Genomic DNA, 14654 nt, shown 5'->3' with positions numbered 1-14654 from the left:
AACATGCATCTGCTACCATCTGTACCCGAAACCTTCGTAATCGCCTTCACGCGTCGGACCCGAGTGCCAATTGCTCACATCGAATAAGAAATTCATTTTATATTGACGGCGAGCTTTTTGCGCTGACTCAGCCACTGACGTGCGATCAGTTTGCACAAAACGCTAGGGCTCGTCCGGGATTTGAACCCTGGACCTCCTGCCCCCTAAGCAGGAATCATACCCCTAGACCAACGAGCCCTGTGACACGGCGAATGCCAAATATTCCAGTCCCTCGATGTCGTCCAGGGTGCCCTGGAAGTCTCGTGTACGCTAGCGGGATGGGGGCGGCGCGAATTCCCGCGGTCGGCGGCCTTCCTGGGCTATTGGTACCTTCATGTAGAGCTGCCGCTGGGCTCGCACTGCCTGCTGCTGAGAAAGTGATTGCTTTTGCTGATATGACTTGCAATAACGACTGCGCGAAACGCCGCTATCTCGTTAGGGGTGCTACGGCAGACACCCTCTCGAGCAAGCCGAAGACTTCTTGAGCCCTCGGCTGTGATGGGTTCCAGGCTGACAAAAGAACTGTCGTGTGTGCATTCGCGGACGAGAGAAAGTCTGAGGCAAGTTCGAGTGAACAAGGATGGACTCCTCGGGTCCGTCGTTTCCGTAGTGGAGCGGTTATCACGTCTGCTTCACACGCAGAAGGTCCCCGGTTCGATCCCGGGCGGGAACAGTATTTTCCTGCCTATGTCGTATTGTCCTCCAATGAGCCACGTCGTGTGTGGATCTGCTGCATGTCCCTTCGTTTTGCAAGTACCTCATTTATTGAATTTTTTAGTTACGATGGCAACATCACTACAAGTTGTCTGTGAAGTAAGGTGCACACAAGCAGTTTCCGTGGTGTAGCGGTTATCACGTCTGCCTAACACGCAGATGGTCCCCGGTTCGATCCCGGGCGGAAACACTTTTTCATCACTTTAAGCAAGACGTACTAACATGCATCTGCTACCATCTGTACCCGAAACCTTCGTAATCGCCTTCACGCGTCGGACCCGAGTGCCAATTGCTCACATCGAATAAGAAATTCATTTGATATTGACGGCGAGCTTTTTGCGCTGACTCAGCCACTGACGTGCGATCAGTTTGCACAAAACGCTGGGGCTCGTCCGGGATTAGAACCCGGGACCTCCTGCACCCTAAGCAGGAATCATACCCCTAGACCAACGAGCCCTGTGACACAGCGAATGCCAAATATTCCAGTCCTACGATGTCGTCCAGGATGCCCTGGAAGTCTCGTGTACGCTGGCGGGATGGGGGCGGCGCGAATTCCCGCGGTCGGCGGCCTTCCTGGGCTATTGGTACCTTCATGTAGAGCTGCCGCTGGGCTCGCACTGCCTGCTGCTGAGAAAGTGATCGCTTTTGCTGATATGACTTGCAATAACGACTGCGCGAAACGCCGCTATCTCGTTAGGGGTGCTACGGCAGACACCCTCTCGAGCAACCCGAAGACTTCTTGAGCCCTCGGCTGTGATGGGTTCCAGGCTGACAAAAGAACTGTCGTGTGTGCATTCGCGGACGAGAGAAAGTCTGAGGCAAGTTCGAGTGAACAAGGATGGACTCCTCGGGTCCGTCGTTTCCGTAGTGGAGCGGTTATCACGTCTGCTTCACACGCAGAAGGTCCCCGGTTCGATCCCGGGCGGGAACAGTATTTTCCTGCCTATGTCGTATTGTCCTCCAATGAGCCACGTCGTGAGTGGATCTGCTGCATATCCCTTCGTTTTGCAAGTACCACATTTATTGAATTTTTTAGTTACGATGGCAACATCACTACAAGTTGTCTGTGAAGTAAGGTGCACACAAGCAGTTTCCGTGGTGTAGCGGTTATCACGTCTGCCTAACACGCAGAAGGTCCCCGGTTCGATCCCGGGCGGAAACACTTTTTCATCACTTTAAGCAAGACGTACTAACATGCATCTGCTACCATCTGTACCCGAAACCTTCGTAATCGCCTTCACGCGTCGGACCCGAGTGCCAATTGCTCACATCGAATAAGACATTCATTTGATATTGACGGCGAGCTTTTTGCGCTGACTCAGCCACTGACGTGCGATCAGTTTGCACAAAACGCTAGGGCTCGTCCGGGATTTGAACCCGGGACCTCCTGCACCCTAAGCAGGAATCATACCCATAGACCAACGAGCCCTGTGACACGGCGAATGCCAAATATTCCAGTCCCTCGATGTCGTCCAGGGTGCCCTGGAAGTCTCGTGTACGCTGGCGGGATGGGGGCGGCGCGAATTCCCGCGGTCGGCGGCCTTCCTGGGCTATTGGTACCTTCATGTAGAGCTGCCGCTGGGCTCGCACTGCCTGCTGCTGAGAAAGTGATTGCTTTTGCTGATATGACTTGCAATAACGACTGCGCGAAACGCCGCTAACTCGTTAGGGGTGCTACGGCAGACACCCTCTCGAGCACCCCGAAGACTTCTTGTGCCCTCGGCTGTGATGGGTTCCAGGCTGACAAAAGAACTGTCGTGTGTGCATTCGCGGACGAGAGAAAGTCTGAGGCAAGTTCGAGTGAACAAGGATGGACTCCTCGGGTCCGTCGTTTCCGTAGTGTAGCGGTTATCACGTCTGCTTCACACGCAGAAGGTCCCCGGTTCGATCCCGGGCGGGAACAGTATTTTCCTGCCTATGTCGTATTGTCCTCCAATGAGCCACGTCGTGTGTGGATCTGCTCCATGTCCTTTCGTTTTGCAAGTACCACATTTATTGAATTTTTTAGTTACGATGGCAACATCACTACAAGTTGTCTGTGAAGTAAGGTGCACACAAGCAGTTTCCGTGGTGTAGCGGTTATCACGTCTGCCTAACACGCAGAAGGTCCCCGGTTCGATCCCAGGCGGAAACACTTTTTCATCACTTTAAGCAAGACGTACTAACATGCATCTGCTACCATCTGTACCCGAAACCTTCGTAATCGCCTTCACGCGTCGGACCCGAGTGCCAATTGCTCACATCGAATAAGAAATTCATTTGATATTGACGGCGAGCTTTTTGCGCTGACTCAGCCACTGACGTGCGATCAGTTTGCACGAAACGCTAGGGCTCGTCCGGGATTTGAACCCGGGACCTCCGGCACCCTAAGCAGGAATCATACCCCTAGACCAACGAGCCCTGTGACACGGCGAATGCCAAATATTCCAGTCCCTCGATGTCGTCCAGGGTGCCCTGGAAGTCTCGTGTACGCTGGCGGGATGGGGGCGGCGCGAATTCCCGCGGTCGGCGGCCTTCCTGGGCTATTGGTACCTTCATGTAGAGCTGCCGCTGGGCTCGCACTGCCTGCTGCTGAGAAAGTGATTGCTTTTGCTGATATGACTTGCAATAACGACTGCGCGAAACGCCGCTATCTCGTTAGGGGTGCTACGGCAGACACCCTCTCGAGCACCCCGAAGACTTCTTGAGCCCTCGGCTGTGATGGGTTCCAGGCTGACAAAAGAACTGTCGTGTGTGCATTCGCGGACGAGAGAAAGTCTGAGGCAAGTTCGAGTGAACAAGGATGGACTCCTCGGGTCCGTCGTTTCCGTAGTGTAGCGGTTATCACGTCTGCTTCACACGCAGAAGGTCCCCGGTTCGATCCCGGGCGGGAACAGTATTTTCCTGCCTATGTCGTATTGTCCTCCAATGAGCCACGTCGTGTGTGGATCTGCTGCATGTCCTTTCGTTTTGCAAGTACCACATTTATTGAATTTTTTAGTTACGATGGCAACATCACTACAAGTTGTCTGTGAAGTAAGGTGCACACAAGCAGTTTCCGTGGTGTAGCGGTTATCACGTCTGCCTAACACGCAGAAGGTCCCCGGTTCGATCCCGGGCGGAAACACTTTTTCATCACTTTAAGCAAGACGTACTAACATGCATCTGCTACCATCTGTACCCGAAACCTTCGTAATCGCCTTCACGCGTCGGACCCGAGTGCCAATTGCTCACATCGAATAAGACATTCATTTGATATTGACGGCGAGCTTTTTGCGCTGACTCAGCCACTGACGTGCGATCAGTTTGCACAAAACGCTAGGGCTCGTCCGGGATTTGAACCCGGGACCTCCGGCACCCTAAGCAGGAATCATACCCATAGACCAACGAGCCCTGTGACACGGCGAATGCCAAATATTCCAGTCCCTCGATGTCGTCCAGGGTGCCCTGGAAGTCTCGTGTACGCTGGCGGGATGGGGGCGGCGCGAATTCCCGCGGTCGGCGGCCTTCCTGGGCTATTGGTACCTTCATGTAGAGCTGCCGCTGGGCTCGCACTGCCTGCTGCTGAGAAAGTGATTGCTTTTGCTGATATGACTTGCAATAACGACTGCGCGAAGCGCCGCTATCTCGTTAGGGGTGCTACGGCAGACACCCTCTCGAGCACCCCGAAGACTTCTTGTGCCCTCGGCTGTGATGGGTTCCAGGCTGACAAAAGAACTGTCGTGTGTGCATTCGCGGACGAGAGAAAGTCTGAGGCAAGTTCGAGTGAACAAGGATGGACTCCTCGGGTCCGTCGTTTCCGTAGTGTAGCGGTTATCACGTCTGCTTCACACGCAGAAGGTCCCCGGTTCGATCCCGGGCGGGAACAGTATTTTCCTGCCTATGTCGTATTGTCCTCCAATGAGCCACGTCGTGTGTGGATCTGCTCCATGTCCTTTCGTTTTGCAAGTACCACATTTATTGAATTTTTTAGTTACGATGGCAACATCACTACAAGTTGTCTGTGAAGTAAGGTGCACACAAGCAGTTTCCGTGGTGTAGCGGTTATCACGTCTGCCTAACACGCAGAAGGTCCCCGGTTCGATCCCGGGCGGAAACACTTTTTCATCACTTTAAGCAAGACGTACTAACCCGCATCTGCTACCATCTGTACCCGAAACCTTCGTAATCGCCTTCACGCGTCGGACCCGAGTGCCAATTGCTCACATCGAATAAGAAATTCATTTGATATTGACGGCGAGCTTTTTGCGCTGACTCAGCCACTGACGTGCGATCAGTTTGCACAAAACGCTAGGGCTCGTCCGGGATTTGAACCCGGGACCTCCTGCACCCTAAGCAGGAATCATACCCCTAGACCAACGAGCCCTGTGACACTGCGAATGCCAAATATTCAAGTCCCTCGATGTCGTCCAGGGTGCCCTGGAAGTCTCGTGTACGCTGGCGGCATGGGGGCGGCGCGAATTCCCGCGGTCGGCGGCCTTCCTGGGCTATTGGTACCTTCATGTAGAGCTGCCGCTGGGCTCGCACTGCCTGCTGCTGAGAAAGTGATTGCTTTTGCTGATATGACTTGCAATAACGACTGCGCGAAACGCCGCTATCTCGTTAGGGGTGCTACGGCAGACACCCTCTCGAGCACCCCGAAGACTTCTTGAGCCCTCGGCTGTGATGGGTTCCAGGCTGACAAAAGAACTGTCGTGTGTGCATTCGCGGACGAGAGAAAGTCTGAGGCAAGTTCGAGTGAACAAGGATGGACTCCTCGGGTCCGTCGTTTCCGTAGTGGAGCGGTTATCACGTCTGCTTCACACGCAGAAGGTCCCCGGTTCGATCCCGGGCGGGAACAGTATTTTCCTGCCTATGTCGTATTGTCCTCCAATGAGCCACGTCGTGTGTGGATCTGCTGCATATCCCTTCGTTCTGCAAGTACCACATTTATTGAATTTTTTAGTTACGATGGCAACATCACTACAAGTTGTCTGTGAAGTAAGGTGCACACAAGCAGTTTCCGTGGTGTAGCGGTTATCACGTCTGCCTAACACGCAGAAGGTCCCCGGTTCGATCCCGGGCGGAAACACTTTTTCATCACTTTAAGCAAGACGTACTAACCTGCATCTGCTACCATCTGTACCCGAAACCTTCGTAATCGCCTTCACGCGTCGGACCCGAGTGCCAATTGCTCACATCGAATAAGAAATTCATTTGATATTGACGGCGAGCTTTTTGCGCTGACTCAGCCACTGACGTGCGATCAGTTTGCACAAAACGCTAGGGCTCGTCCGGGATTTGAACCCGGGACCTCCTGCACCCTAAGCAGGAATCATACCCCTAGACCAACGAGCCCTGTGACACTGCGAATGCCAAATATTCAAGTCCCTCGATGTCGTCCAGGGTGCCCTGGAAGTCTCGTGTACGCTGGCGGCATGGGGGCGGCGCGAATTCCCGCGGTCGGCGGCCTTCCTGGGCTATTGGTACCTTCATGTAGAGCTGCCGCTGGGCTCGCACTGCCTGCTGCTGAGAAAGTGATTGCTTTTGCTGATATGACTTGCAATAACGACTGCGCGAAACGCCGCTATCTCGTTAGGGGTGCTACGGCAGACACCCTCTCGAGCACCCCGAAGACTTCTTGAGCCCTCGGCTGTGATGGGTTCCAGGCTGACAAAAGAACTGTCGTGTGTGCATTCGCGGACGAGAGAAAGTCTGAGGCAAGTTCGAGTGAACAAGGATGGACTCCTCGGGTCCGTCGTTTCCGTAGTGGAGCGGTTATCACGTCTGCTTCACACGCAGAAGGTCCCCGGTTCGATCCCGGGCGGGAACAGTATTTTCCTGCCTATGTCGTATTGTCCTCCAATGAGCCACGTCGTGTGTGGATCTGCTGCATATCCCTTCGTTTTGCAAGTACCACATTTATTGAATTTTTTAGTTACGATGGCAACATCACTACAAGTTGTCTGTGAAGTAAGGTGAACACAAGCAGTTTCCGTGGTGTAGCGGTTATCACGTCTGCCTAACACGCAGAAGGTCCCCGGTTCGATCCCGTGCGGAAACACTTTTTCATCACTTTAAGCAAGACGTACTAACCTGCATCTGCTACCATCTGTACCCGAAACCTTCGTAATCGCCTTCACGCGTCGGACCCGAGTGCCAATTGCTCACATCGAATAAGAAATTCATTTGATATTGACGGCGAGCTTTTTGCGCTGACTCAGCCACTGACGTGCGATCAGTTTGCACAAAACGCTAGGGCTCGTCCGGGATTTGAACCCGGGACCTCCGGCACCCTAAGCAGGAATCATACCCCTAGACCAACGAGCCCTGTGACACGGCGAATGCCAAATATTCCAGTCCCTCGATGTCGTCCAGGGTGCCCTGGAAGTCTCGTGTACGCTGGCGGGATGGGGGCGGCGCGAATTCCCGCGGTCGGCGGCCTTCCTGGGCTATTGGTACCTTCATGTAGAGCTGCCGCTGGGCTCGCACTGCCTGCTGCTGAGAAAGTGATTGCTTTTGCTGATATGACTTGCAATAACGACTGCGCGAAACGCCGCTATCTCGTTAGGGGTGCTACGGCAGACACCCTCTCGAGCACCCCGAAGACTTCTTGAGCCCTCGGCTGTGATGGGTTCCAGGCTGACAAAAGAACTGTCGTGTGTGCATTCGCGGACGAGAGAAAGTCTGAGGCAAGTTCGAGTGAACAAGGATGGACTCCTCGGGTCCGTCGTTTCCGTAGTGGAGCGGTTATCACGTCTGCTTCACACGCAGAAGGTCCCCGGTTCGATCCCGGGCGGGAACAGTATTTTCCTGCCTATGTCGTATTGTCCTCCAATGAGCCACGTCGTGTGTGGATCTGCTGCATATCCCTTCGTTTTGCAAGTACCACATTTATTGAATTTTTTAGTTACGATGGCAACATCACTACAAGTTGTCTGTGAAGTAAGGTGCACACAAGCAGTTTCCGTGGTGTAGCGGTTATCACGTCTGCCTAACACGCAGAAGGTCCCCGGTTCGATCCCGGGCGGAAACACTTTTTCATCACTTTAAGCAAGACGTACTAACCTGCATCTGCTACCATCTGTACCCGAAACCTTCGTAATCGCCTTCACGCGTCGGACCCGAGTGCCAATTGCTCACATCGAATAAGAAATTCATTTGATATTGACGGCGAGCTTTTTGCGCTGACTCAGCCACTGACGTGCGATCAGTTTGCACAAAACGCTAGGGCTCGTCCGGGATTTGAACCCGGGACCTCCTGCACCCTAAGCAGGAATCATACCCCTAGACCAACGAGCCCTGTGACACGGCTAATGCCAAATATTCCAGTCCCTCGATGTCGTCCAGGGTGCCCTGGAAGTCTCGTGTACGCTGGCGGGATGGGGGCGGCGCGAATTCCCGCGGTCGGCGGCCTTCCTGGGCTATTGGTACCTTCATGTAGAGCTGCCGCTGGGCTCGCACTGCCTGCTGCTGAGAAAGTGATTGCTTTTGCTGATATGACTTGCAATAACGACTGCGCGAAACGCCGCTATCTCGTTAGGGGTGCTACGGCAGACACCCTCTCGAGCACCCCGAAGACTTCTTGAGCCCTCGGCTGTGATGGGTTCCAGGCTGACAAAAGAACTGTCGTGTGTGCATTCGCGGACGAGAGAAAGTCTGAGGCAAGTTCGAGTGAACAAGGATGGACTCCTCGGGTCCGTCGTTTCCGTAGTGTAGCGGTTATCACGTCTGCTTCACACGCAGAAGGTCCACGGTTCGATCCCGGGCGGGAACAGTATTTTCCTGCCTATGTCGTATTGTCCTCCAATGAGCCACGTCGTGTGTGGATCTGCTGCATATCCCTTCGTTCTGCAAGTACCACATTTATTGAATTTTTTAGTTACGATGGCAACATCACTACAAGTTGTCTGTGAAGTAAGGTGCACACAAGCAGTTTCCGTGGTGTAGCGGTTATCACGTCTGCCTAACACGCAGAAGGTCCCCGGTTCGATCCCGGGCGGAAACACTTTTTCATCACTTTAAGCAAGACGTACTAACCTGCATCTGCTACCATCTGTACCCGAAACCTTCGTAATCGCCTTCACGCGTCGGACCCGAGTGCCAATTGCTCACATCGAATAAGAAATTCATTTGATATTGACGGCGAGCTTTTTGCGCTGACTCAGCCACTGACGTGCGATCAGTTTGCACAAAACGCTAGGGCTCGTCCGGGATTTGAACCCGGGACCTCCTGCACCCTAAGCAGGAATCATACCCCTAGACCAACGAGCCCTGTGACACTGCGAATGCCAAATATTCAAGTCCCTCGATGTCGTCCAGGGTGCCCTGGAAGTCTCGTGTACGCTGGCGGCATGGGGGCGGCGCGAATTCCCGCGGTCGGCGGCCTTCCTGGGCTATTGGTACCTTCATGTAGAGCTGCCGCTGGGCTCGCACTGCCTGCTGCTGAGAAAGTGATTGCTTTTGCTGATATGACTTGCAATAACGACTGCGCGAAACGCCGCTATCTCGTTAGGGGTGCTACGGCAGACACCCTCTCGAGCACCCCGAAGACTTCTTGAGCCCTCGGCTGTGATGGGTTCCAGGCTGACAAAAGAACTGTCGTGTGTGCATTCGCGGACGAGAGAAAGTCTGAGGCAAGTTCGAGTGAACAAGGATGGACTCCTCGGGTCCGTCGTTTCCGTAGTGTAGCGGTTATCACGTCTGCTTCACACGCAGAAGGTCCACGGTTCGATCCCGGGCGGGAACAGTATTTTCCTGCCTATGTCGTATTGTCCTCCAATGAGCCACGTCGTGTGTGGATCTGCTGCATATCCCTTCGTTCTGCAAGTACCACATTTATTGAATTTTTTAGTTACGATGGCAACATCACTACAAGTTGTCTGTGAAGTAAGGTGCACACAAGCAGTTTCCGTGGTGTAGCGGTTATCACGTCTGCCTAACACGCAGAAGGTCCCCGGTTCGATCCCGGGCGGAAACACTTTTTCATCACTTTAAGCAAGACGTACTAACCTGCATCTGCTACCATCTGTACCCGAAACCTTCGTAATCGCCTTCACGCGTCGGACCCGAGTGCCAATTGCTCACATCGAATAAGAAATTCATTTGATATTGACGGCGAGCTTTTTGCGCTGACTCAGCCACTGACGTGCGATCAGTTTGCACAAAACGCTAGGGCTCGTCCGGGATTTGAACCCGGGACCTCCTGCACCCTAAGCAGGAATCATACCCCTAGACCAACGAGCCCTGTGACACTGCGAATGCCAAATATTCAAGTCCCTCGATGTCGTCCAGGGTGCCCTGGAAGTCTCGTGTACGCTGGCGGCATGGGGGCGGCGCGAATTCCCGCGGTCGGCGGCCTTCCTGGGCTATTGGTACCTTCATGTAGAGCTGCCGCTGGGCTCGCACTGCCTGCTGCTGAGAAAGTGATTGCTTTTGCTGATATGACTTGCAATAACGACTGCGCGAAACGCCGCTATCTCGTTAGGGGTGCTACGGCAGACACCCTCTCGAGCACCCCGAAGACTTCTTGAGCCCTCGGCTGTGATGGGTTCCAGGCTGACAAAAGAACTGTCGTGTGTGCATTCGCGGACGAGAGAAAGTCTGAGGCAAGTTCGAGTGAACAAGGATGGACTCCTCGGGTCCGTCGTTTCCGTAGTGGAGCGGTTATCACGTCTGCTTCACACGCAGAAGGTCCCCGGTTCGATCCCGGGCGGGAACAGTATTTTCCTGCCTATGTCGTATTGTCCTCCAATGAGCCACGTCGTGTGTGGATCTGCTGCATATCCCTTCGTTTTGCAAGTACCACATTTATTGAATTTTTTAGTTACGATGGCAACATCACTACAAGTTGTCTGTGAAGTAAGGTGCACACAAGCAGTTTCCGTGGTGTAGCGGTTATCACGTCTGCCTAACACGCAGAAGGTCCCCGGTTCGATCCCGGGCGGAAACACTTTTTCATCACTTTAAGCAAGACGTACTAACCTGCATCTGCTACCATCTGTACCCGAAACCTTCGTAATCGCCTTCACGCGTCGGACCCGAGTGCCAATTGCTCACATCGAATAAGAAATTCATTTGATATTGACGGCGAGCTTTTTGCGCTGACTCAGCCACTGACGTGCGATCAGTTTGCACGAAACGCTAGGGCTCGTCCGGGATTTGAACCCGGGACCTCCGGCACCCTAAGCAGGAATCATACCCCTAGACCAACGAGCCCTGTGACACGGCGAATGCCAAATATTCCAGTCCCTCGATGTCGTCCAGGGTGCCCTGGAAGTCTCGTGTACGCTGGCGGGATGGGGGCGGCGCGAATTCCCGCGGTCGGCGGCCTTCCTGGGCTATTGGTACCTTCATGTAGAGCTGCCGCTGGGCTCGCACTGCCTGCTGCTGAGAAAGTGATTGCTTTTGCTGATATGACTTGCAATAACGACTGCGCGAAACGCCGCTATCTCGTTAGGGGTGCTACGGCAGACACCCTCTCGAGCACCCCGAAGACTTCTTGAGCCCTCGGCTGTGATGGGTTCCAGGCTGACAAAAGAACTGTCGTGTGTGCATTCGCGGACGAGAGAAAGTCTGAGGCAAGTTCGAGTGAACAAGGATGGACTCCTCGGGTCCGTCGTTTCCGTAGTGTAGCGGTTATCACGTCTGCTTCACACGCAGAAGGTCCCCGGTTCGATCCCGGGCGGGAACAGTATTTTCCTGCCTATGTCGTATTGTCCTCCAATGAGCCACGTCGTGTGTGGATCTGCTGCATGTCCTTTCGTTTTGCAAGTACCACATTTATTGAATTTTTTAGTTACGATGGCAACATCACTACAAGTTGTCTGTGAAGTAAGGTGCACACAAGCAGTTTCCGTGGTGTAGCGGTTATCACGTCTGCCTAACACGCAGAAGGTCCCCGGTTCGATCCCGGGCGGAAACACTTTTTCATCACTTTAAGCAAGACGTACTAACATGCATCTGCTACCATCTGTACCCGAAACCTTCGTAATCGCCTTCACGCGTCGGACCCGAGTGCCAATTGCTCACATCGAATAAGACATTCATTTGATATTGACGGCGAGCTTTTTGCGCTGACTCAGCCACTGACGTGCGATCAGTTTGCACGAAACGCTAGGGCTCGTCCGGGATTTGAACCCGGGACCTCCGGCACCCTAAGCAGGAATCATACCCCTAGACCAACGAGCCCTGTGACACGGCGAATGCCAAATATTCCAGTCCCTCGATGTCGTCCAGGGTGCCCTGGAAGTCTCGTGTACGCTGGCGGGATGGGGGCGGCGCGAATTCCCGCGGTCGGCGGCCTTCCTGGGCTATTGGTACCTTCATGTAGAGCTGCCGCTGGGCTCGCACTGCCTGCTGCTGAGAAAGTGATTGCTTTTGCTGATATGACTTGCAATAACGACTGCGCGAAACGCCGCTATCTCGTTAGGGGTGCTACGGCAGACACCCTCTCGAGCACCCCGAAGACTTCTTGAGCCCTCGGCTGTGATGGGTTCCAGGCTGACAAAAGAACTGTCGTGTGTGCATTCGCGGACGAGAGAAAGTCTGAGGCAAGTTCGAGTGAACAAGGATGGACTCCTCGGGTCCGTCGTTTCCGTAGTGTAGCGGTTATCACGTCTGCTTCACACGCAGAAGGTCCCCGGTTCGATCCCGGGCGGGAACAGTATTTTCCTGCCTATGTCGTATTGTCCTCCAATGAGCCACGTCGTGTGTGGATCTGCTCCATGTCCTTTCGTTTTGCAAGTACCACATTTATTGAATTTTTTAGTTACGATGGCAACATCACTACAAGTTGTCTGTGAAGTAAGGTGCACACAAGCAGTTTCCGTGGTGTAGCGGTTATCACGTCTGCCTAACACGCAGAAGGTCCCCGGTTCGATCCCGGGCGGAAACACTTTTTCATCACTTTAAGCAAGACGTACTAACATGCATCTGCTACCATCTGTACCCGAAACCTTCGTAATCGCCTTCACGCGTCGGACCCGAGTGCCAATTGCTCACATCGAATAAGAAATTCATTTGATATTGACGGCGAGCTTTTTGCGCTGACTCAGCCACTGACGTGCGATCAGTTTGCACGAAACGCTAGGGCTCGTCCGGGATTTGAACCCGGGACCTCCGGCACCCTAAGCAGGAATCATACCCCTAGACCAACGAGCCCTGTGACACGGCGAATGCCAAATATTCCAGTCCCTCGATGTCGTCCAGGGTGCCCTGGAAGTCTCGTGTACGCTGGCGGGATGGGGGCGGCGCGAATTCCCGCGGTCGGCGGCCTTCCTGGGCTATTGGTACCTTCATGTAGAGCTGCCGCTGGGCTCGCACTGCCTGCTGCTGAGAAAGTGATTGCTTTTGCTGATATGACTTGCAATAACGACTGCGCGAAACGCCGCTATCTCGTTAGGGGTGCTACGGCAGACACCCTCTCGAGCACCCCGAAGACTTCTTGAGCCCTCGGCTGTGATGGGTTCCAGGCTGACAAAAGAACTGTCGTGTGTGCATTCGCGGACGAGAGAAAGTCTGAGGCAAGTTCGAGTGAACAAGGATGGACTTCTCGGGTCCGTCGTTTCCGTAGTGTAGCGGTTATCACGTCTGCTTCACACGCAGAAGGTCCCCGGTTCGATCCCCGGCGGGAACAGTATTTTCCTGCCTATGTCGTATTGTCCTCCAATGAGCCACGTCGTGTGTGGATCTGCTGCATATCCCTTCGTTTTGCAAGTACCACATGTATTGAATTTTTTAGTTACGATGGCAACATCACTACAAGTTGTCTGTGAAGTAAGGTGCACACAAGCAGTTTCCGTGGTGTAGCGGTTATCACGTCTGCCTAACACGCAGAAGGTCCCCGGTTCGATCCCGGGCAGAAACACTTTTTCATCACTTTAAGCAAGACGTACTAACCTGCATCTGCTACCATCTGTACCCGAAACCTTCGTAATCGCCTTCACGCGTCGGACCCGAGTGCCAATTGCTCACATCGAATAAGAAATTCATTTTATATTGACGGCGAGCTTTTTGCGCTGACTCAGCCACTAACGTGCGATCAGTTTGCACAAAACGCTAGGGCTCGTCCGGGATTTGAACCCGGGACCTCCTGCACCCTAAGCAGGAATCATACCCCTAGACCAACGAGCCCTGTGACACGGCGAATGCCAAATATTCCAGTCCCTCGATGTCGTCCAGGGTGCCCTGGAAGTCTCGTGTACGCTGGCGGGATGGGGGCGGCGCGAATTCCCGCGGTCGGCGGCCTTCCTGGGCTATTGGTACCTTCATGTAGAGCTGCCGCTGGGCTCGCACTGCCTGCTGCTGAGAAAGTGATTGCTTTTGCTGATATGACTTGCAATAACGACTGCGCGAAACGCCGCTATCTCGTTAGGGGTGCTACGGCAGACACCCTCTCGAGCACCCCGAAGACTTCTTGAGCCCTCGGCTGTGATGGGTTCCAGGCTGACAAAAGAACTGTCGTGTGTGCATTCGCGGACGAGAGAAAGTCTGAGGCAAGTTCGAGTGAACAAGGATGGACTCCTCGGGTCCGTCGTTTCCGTAGTGTAGCGGTTATCACGTCTGCTTCACACGCAGAAGGTCCCCGGTTCGATCCCGGGCGGGAACAGTATTTTCCTGCCTATGTCGTATTGTCCTCCAATGAGCCACGTCGTGTGTGGATCTGCTGCATGTCCCTTCGTTTTGCAAGTACCTCATTTATTGAATTTTTTAGTTACGATGGCAACATCACTACAAGTTGTCTGTGAAGTAAAGTGCACACAAGCAGTTTCCGTGGTGTAGCGGTTATCACGTCTGCCTAACACGCAGAAGGTCCCCGGTTCGATCCCGGGCGGAAACACTTTTTCATCACTTTAAGCAAGACGTACTAACATGCATCTGCTACCATCTGTACCCGAAACCTTCGTAATCGCCTTCACGCGTCGGACCCGAGTGCCAATTGC

The 14654-nt window shown here is 53.7% G+C and overlaps 44 non-coding genes across 44 annotated transcripts; 30 read left to right on the top strand and 14 right to left on the bottom strand.

The window, feature by feature from the left end:
• Positions 1-165: 165 nt before the first annotated feature.
• Trnap-agg (transfer RNA proline (anticodon AGG)) lies at positions 166-237 on the bottom strand. Its single transcript has one exon. It is a non-coding gene; the product is annotated as a tRNA-Pro (tRNA).
• Positions 238-639: 402 nt separating this feature from the next.
• On the top strand, positions 640-712 carry Trnav-cac (transfer RNA valine (anticodon CAC)). The gene has a single exon. It is a non-coding gene; the product is annotated as a tRNA-Val (tRNA).
• Positions 713-870: 158 nt separating this feature from the next.
• Trnav-aac (transfer RNA valine (anticodon AAC)) lies at positions 871-943 on the top strand. Its single transcript has one exon. It is a non-coding gene; the product is annotated as a tRNA-Val (tRNA).
• Positions 944-1137: 194 nt separating this feature from the next.
• Positions 1138-1209, bottom strand: Trnap-agg (transfer RNA proline (anticodon AGG)). The gene has a single exon. It is a non-coding gene; the product is annotated as a tRNA-Pro (tRNA).
• Positions 1210-1611: 402 nt separating this feature from the next.
• On the top strand, positions 1612-1684 carry Trnav-cac (transfer RNA valine (anticodon CAC)). Its single transcript has one exon. It is a non-coding gene; the product is annotated as a tRNA-Val (tRNA).
• A 158-nt stretch (positions 1685-1842) lies between these two features.
• On the top strand, positions 1843-1915 carry Trnav-aac (transfer RNA valine (anticodon AAC)). The gene has a single exon. It is a non-coding gene; the product is annotated as a tRNA-Val (tRNA).
• A 194-nt stretch (positions 1916-2109) lies between these two features.
• Positions 2110-2181, bottom strand: Trnap-agg (transfer RNA proline (anticodon AGG)). The gene has a single exon. It is a non-coding gene; the product is annotated as a tRNA-Pro (tRNA).
• A 402-nt stretch (positions 2182-2583) lies between these two features.
• Trnav-cac (transfer RNA valine (anticodon CAC)) lies at positions 2584-2656 on the top strand. Its single transcript has one exon. It is a non-coding gene; the product is annotated as a tRNA-Val (tRNA).
• Positions 2657-2814: 158 nt separating this feature from the next.
• Positions 2815-2887, top strand: Trnav-aac (transfer RNA valine (anticodon AAC)). The gene has a single exon. It is a non-coding gene; the product is annotated as a tRNA-Val (tRNA).
• A 194-nt stretch (positions 2888-3081) lies between these two features.
• On the bottom strand, positions 3082-3153 carry Trnap-agg (transfer RNA proline (anticodon AGG)). The gene has a single exon. It is a non-coding gene; the product is annotated as a tRNA-Pro (tRNA).
• A 402-nt stretch (positions 3154-3555) lies between these two features.
• On the top strand, positions 3556-3628 carry Trnav-cac (transfer RNA valine (anticodon CAC)). Its single transcript has one exon. It is a non-coding gene; the product is annotated as a tRNA-Val (tRNA).
• A 158-nt stretch (positions 3629-3786) lies between these two features.
• On the top strand, positions 3787-3859 carry Trnav-aac (transfer RNA valine (anticodon AAC)). Its single transcript has one exon. It is a non-coding gene; the product is annotated as a tRNA-Val (tRNA).
• A 668-nt stretch (positions 3860-4527) lies between these two features.
• On the top strand, positions 4528-4600 carry Trnav-cac (transfer RNA valine (anticodon CAC)). Its single transcript has one exon. It is a non-coding gene; the product is annotated as a tRNA-Val (tRNA).
• A 158-nt stretch (positions 4601-4758) lies between these two features.
• Trnav-aac (transfer RNA valine (anticodon AAC)) lies at positions 4759-4831 on the top strand. Its single transcript has one exon. It is a non-coding gene; the product is annotated as a tRNA-Val (tRNA).
• Positions 4832-5025: 194 nt separating this feature from the next.
• Trnap-agg (transfer RNA proline (anticodon AGG)) lies at positions 5026-5097 on the bottom strand. The gene has a single exon. It is a non-coding gene; the product is annotated as a tRNA-Pro (tRNA).
• Positions 5098-5499: 402 nt separating this feature from the next.
• On the top strand, positions 5500-5572 carry Trnav-cac (transfer RNA valine (anticodon CAC)). Its single transcript has one exon. It is a non-coding gene; the product is annotated as a tRNA-Val (tRNA).
• A 158-nt stretch (positions 5573-5730) lies between these two features.
• On the top strand, positions 5731-5803 carry Trnav-aac (transfer RNA valine (anticodon AAC)). The gene has a single exon. It is a non-coding gene; the product is annotated as a tRNA-Val (tRNA).
• Positions 5804-5997: 194 nt separating this feature from the next.
• Trnap-agg (transfer RNA proline (anticodon AGG)) lies at positions 5998-6069 on the bottom strand. Its single transcript has one exon. It is a non-coding gene; the product is annotated as a tRNA-Pro (tRNA).
• A 402-nt stretch (positions 6070-6471) lies between these two features.
• On the top strand, positions 6472-6544 carry Trnav-cac (transfer RNA valine (anticodon CAC)). The gene has a single exon. It is a non-coding gene; the product is annotated as a tRNA-Val (tRNA).
• Positions 6545-6702: 158 nt separating this feature from the next.
• Positions 6703-6775, top strand: Trnav-aac (transfer RNA valine (anticodon AAC)). Its single transcript has one exon. It is a non-coding gene; the product is annotated as a tRNA-Val (tRNA).
• A 194-nt stretch (positions 6776-6969) lies between these two features.
• Trnap-agg (transfer RNA proline (anticodon AGG)) lies at positions 6970-7041 on the bottom strand. The gene has a single exon. It is a non-coding gene; the product is annotated as a tRNA-Pro (tRNA).
• A 402-nt stretch (positions 7042-7443) lies between these two features.
• Trnav-cac (transfer RNA valine (anticodon CAC)) lies at positions 7444-7516 on the top strand. Its single transcript has one exon. It is a non-coding gene; the product is annotated as a tRNA-Val (tRNA).
• Positions 7517-7674: 158 nt separating this feature from the next.
• On the top strand, positions 7675-7747 carry Trnav-aac (transfer RNA valine (anticodon AAC)). Its single transcript has one exon. It is a non-coding gene; the product is annotated as a tRNA-Val (tRNA).
• Positions 7748-7941: 194 nt separating this feature from the next.
• On the bottom strand, positions 7942-8013 carry Trnap-agg (transfer RNA proline (anticodon AGG)). The gene has a single exon. It is a non-coding gene; the product is annotated as a tRNA-Pro (tRNA).
• Positions 8014-8415: 402 nt separating this feature from the next.
• On the top strand, positions 8416-8488 carry Trnav-cac (transfer RNA valine (anticodon CAC)). Its single transcript has one exon. It is a non-coding gene; the product is annotated as a tRNA-Val (tRNA).
• A 158-nt stretch (positions 8489-8646) lies between these two features.
• Trnav-aac (transfer RNA valine (anticodon AAC)) lies at positions 8647-8719 on the top strand. Its single transcript has one exon. It is a non-coding gene; the product is annotated as a tRNA-Val (tRNA).
• A 194-nt stretch (positions 8720-8913) lies between these two features.
• Trnap-agg (transfer RNA proline (anticodon AGG)) lies at positions 8914-8985 on the bottom strand. The gene has a single exon. It is a non-coding gene; the product is annotated as a tRNA-Pro (tRNA).
• A 402-nt stretch (positions 8986-9387) lies between these two features.
• On the top strand, positions 9388-9460 carry Trnav-cac (transfer RNA valine (anticodon CAC)). The gene has a single exon. It is a non-coding gene; the product is annotated as a tRNA-Val (tRNA).
• A 158-nt stretch (positions 9461-9618) lies between these two features.
• On the top strand, positions 9619-9691 carry Trnav-aac (transfer RNA valine (anticodon AAC)). The gene has a single exon. It is a non-coding gene; the product is annotated as a tRNA-Val (tRNA).
• Positions 9692-9885: 194 nt separating this feature from the next.
• Trnap-agg (transfer RNA proline (anticodon AGG)) lies at positions 9886-9957 on the bottom strand. Its single transcript has one exon. It is a non-coding gene; the product is annotated as a tRNA-Pro (tRNA).
• Positions 9958-10359: 402 nt separating this feature from the next.
• Trnav-cac (transfer RNA valine (anticodon CAC)) lies at positions 10360-10432 on the top strand. Its single transcript has one exon. It is a non-coding gene; the product is annotated as a tRNA-Val (tRNA).
• Positions 10433-10590: 158 nt separating this feature from the next.
• Trnav-aac (transfer RNA valine (anticodon AAC)) lies at positions 10591-10663 on the top strand. The gene has a single exon. It is a non-coding gene; the product is annotated as a tRNA-Val (tRNA).
• A 194-nt stretch (positions 10664-10857) lies between these two features.
• Positions 10858-10929, bottom strand: Trnap-agg (transfer RNA proline (anticodon AGG)). The gene has a single exon. It is a non-coding gene; the product is annotated as a tRNA-Pro (tRNA).
• A 402-nt stretch (positions 10930-11331) lies between these two features.
• Trnav-cac (transfer RNA valine (anticodon CAC)) lies at positions 11332-11404 on the top strand. Its single transcript has one exon. It is a non-coding gene; the product is annotated as a tRNA-Val (tRNA).
• A 158-nt stretch (positions 11405-11562) lies between these two features.
• Trnav-aac (transfer RNA valine (anticodon AAC)) lies at positions 11563-11635 on the top strand. Its single transcript has one exon. It is a non-coding gene; the product is annotated as a tRNA-Val (tRNA).
• A 194-nt stretch (positions 11636-11829) lies between these two features.
• Positions 11830-11901, bottom strand: Trnap-agg (transfer RNA proline (anticodon AGG)). The gene has a single exon. It is a non-coding gene; the product is annotated as a tRNA-Pro (tRNA).
• Positions 11902-12303: 402 nt separating this feature from the next.
• On the top strand, positions 12304-12376 carry Trnav-cac (transfer RNA valine (anticodon CAC)). The gene has a single exon. It is a non-coding gene; the product is annotated as a tRNA-Val (tRNA).
• Positions 12377-12534: 158 nt separating this feature from the next.
• On the top strand, positions 12535-12607 carry Trnav-aac (transfer RNA valine (anticodon AAC)). Its single transcript has one exon. It is a non-coding gene; the product is annotated as a tRNA-Val (tRNA).
• A 194-nt stretch (positions 12608-12801) lies between these two features.
• Trnap-agg (transfer RNA proline (anticodon AGG)) lies at positions 12802-12873 on the bottom strand. The gene has a single exon. It is a non-coding gene; the product is annotated as a tRNA-Pro (tRNA).
• A 402-nt stretch (positions 12874-13275) lies between these two features.
• Positions 13276-13348, top strand: Trnav-cac (transfer RNA valine (anticodon CAC)). The gene has a single exon. It is a non-coding gene; the product is annotated as a tRNA-Val (tRNA).
• Positions 13349-13506: 158 nt separating this feature from the next.
• On the top strand, positions 13507-13579 carry Trnav-aac (transfer RNA valine (anticodon AAC)). Its single transcript has one exon. It is a non-coding gene; the product is annotated as a tRNA-Val (tRNA).
• Positions 13580-13773: 194 nt separating this feature from the next.
• On the bottom strand, positions 13774-13845 carry Trnap-agg (transfer RNA proline (anticodon AGG)). The gene has a single exon. It is a non-coding gene; the product is annotated as a tRNA-Pro (tRNA).
• A 402-nt stretch (positions 13846-14247) lies between these two features.
• Positions 14248-14320, top strand: Trnav-cac (transfer RNA valine (anticodon CAC)). Its single transcript has one exon. It is a non-coding gene; the product is annotated as a tRNA-Val (tRNA).
• A 158-nt stretch (positions 14321-14478) lies between these two features.
• On the top strand, positions 14479-14551 carry Trnav-aac (transfer RNA valine (anticodon AAC)). Its single transcript has one exon. It is a non-coding gene; the product is annotated as a tRNA-Val (tRNA).
• The last annotated feature ends 103 nt before the right edge of the window (positions 14552-14654 follow it).

The sequence above is a fragment of the Schistocerca serialis genome, chromosome 2, assembly GCF_023864345.2.
Source record: "Schistocerca serialis cubense isolate TAMUIC-IGC-003099 chromosome 2, iqSchSeri2.2, whole genome shotgun sequence".
NCBI classification, from domain to species: domain Eukaryota; kingdom Metazoa; phylum Arthropoda; class Insecta; order Orthoptera; family Acrididae; genus Schistocerca; species Schistocerca serialis.
The sequence above is the reverse complement of the archived record's forward strand: the minus strand, read 5'-3'. Positions and strand labels throughout refer to the sequence as shown.